Source organism: Myotis davidii, unplaced genomic scaffold (genome assembly GCF_000327345.1).
Source record: "Myotis davidii unplaced genomic scaffold, ASM32734v1 scaffold363, whole genome shotgun sequence".
In the NCBI taxonomy this organism is placed as follows: Eukaryota; Metazoa; Chordata; class Mammalia; order Chiroptera; family Vespertilionidae; genus Myotis; species Myotis davidii.
Window position 1 is genome coordinate 387,062 of NW_006294069.1, and position 2,364 is coordinate 389,425.

Genomic DNA, 2,364 nt, shown 5'->3' on the forward strand with positions numbered 1-2,364 from the left:
GGCTCCATTTTTGGCCACCACAACTGCGAGTGGCCTTGTTGCTGGCTTTTTGACAATCCTCCACTTCCCGGGAGCCAGGAAGAGTCCCACACTCAGAATAAGTAGATGTTGGCTATTTACTGTGCACTGAATGATGGCCTGCTCCTCATAGGACCATTGCCACCTTGTGGTCTTCCTAAAGATAGGAAATTCCACATGAAACATGAAGAACCATGGGTTGGCGCCCTCCCCTCTCCACCACCTACACAAAAGTTTGGCCCAGTTAGGTCAGCTACAGTGAGGGAGGAGTACCCAGCTGAAATCTTAGAATTATGTTATATAACAGAAGGCTAATATGCAAATTGGCTGAACAGAGGAACGACTGGTTGCTATGACATGCACTGACCACCAGGGGACAGACGCTCAGTGCAGGAGCTGCCCTTTGGTGATCAGTGTGCTCCCACAGGGGGAGCACCACTCAGCCAGAAGCCTGGCTCATGGCTGGCTATGCAACGGCAGTGTCAGGAGCCTCTCCTGCCTCCGTGGCAGTGCTAAGGATATCCGACTGATGGGCTCCCAGACTGCGAGAGGGCACAGGCCAAGCTGAGGGGACCCCCCCCCCTCCACCCTGAGTGCACCTCTAGTATATATATATTTCCAACTCTTCTAATATAAACTTGTCTTTTTATCATGGAGCATATAAAAATGTTTTAAGTCAGATGATGTTCCACTAGTTCACACCTATTCTGATTCAACTGCTAAAGATCAATTTCATGCCCCTTAGTATTCTGGAGATATCAGTAAGAGCTGACTTTATTACCAGGCACTATATAAGGTCATTACACACATTATCTTATTCAATCCTCACCATACCTTATGATGATGTATCTATGGTTTTAGGGAGATGCAGGAAAATGGTCCTTCCCACTCTGAGTGTAGGCTACCTCCTCATACCTGTTCCAGTTTCCTGGCTCCCAAGATTAGTATATATTAGTCCCTTTGCCAGGAATACCCTTCCCACCTTGCTTGGCCTATTCAATTCCTATTCATTCTTCAAGACCCACTGCTGTGTGATACTTCTAGGCAGAATTAGTTATTGCATCATATGTGTTTCCACAATACTGTGTTCATGCACTTAACCCAAACATTTGTACTTAACCTGGTTATAAATATGTGTTTACAGGTTTGTCTCCTCCCAACCATGTCCATATCCTACCTCCAGATTTGAGGGCAGAGATGATATTTTATTCGCCTCTGCATCTCCTAGCAGCAGGGCTGGTATGCAATAACATGAAATATTAAATACGTTTGATGGCATGCACCAACTCCAGTTAATTGATTGCAGTTGCCTGGATTGCTGCATTGAGATGGGCTATTTCTCTGGCCTGGTAGAAAGGAGTCCTGGATCCCTTGGTTATGTCTGCCGTGGGCTCAGGAATGAAAAGCCTTGGCAGTAAGGACAGTGTTGTCCTACCCTGGGATATGTGCTCAGTAAGTTTTCTGGAGAAGCTTTGGGAAGTGCTCAGAAGCTGTAGTGGTTTCTTCACTCCCCAGTTTCTGCACAACCTCAGTGAGAGACGTGATTGCACGTGGCTTCCTCATTGAAACAGCAATCTGGCAACAGCTTACACCCAAAGCCCGTGCTTCCTCCCCACAAGTGGCCAATCACGTCTTCTAAACTGCTGATGGTGTTTAGGGACATGAAGAGGAAGGGAGGAGAGAGCAGGAGGGAAAGCCACTGTCTGTCTTGCGTTGTCACTTCTCACAGGCCAACTCTGGAAGTCAAAGCAGCATTCATGTGACAACTAAAGGCGTTCATAGTGCCGAAGTAGAAGCTGTGATTACATCCATCTCACTGCGAGACTTTAGCCAAGTCCCTTTCTGGCCTCGGTTTTCTCAGCTATGAAATCATTTCTGGCCTCTGTTTCCTTGTCTGTGAAAAATGAAGTAATAATATCTACCCAAAAGGTGCTGGTAGGATCAGGTGAGAAAATGTAAGTGGCTTTGAGCTTTTTGTGGCGTGTCCAGGTTGCGGTTGAGCTGAGCTTGAAGGTGGAGAGAAATTTCACTACAAAGAAGGGATGCTGGCCCTGGCCAGTTTGGCTCAGTGGATAGAGCATTGGGCTGCAGACTAAAGGATCCCGGGTTCGATTCCAGTCAAGGGCAGATAACCTCATTTGCAGGCTCCGCCCCGGCCCGGAGGCAACCAATCGATGTGTTTCTCTTACATGGATGTTTCTCCCTGTCTTTCCCTCTGTCTTCCACTCTCCCTAAAAATCAATGGAAAAAATATCCTCGGGCGAGGATTAACCAAAAAAAACCCCAAACAACAGAAAACACAACATCAAAAAAAAACACACAAAGAAGCAATGCTGTCTAAAGTGA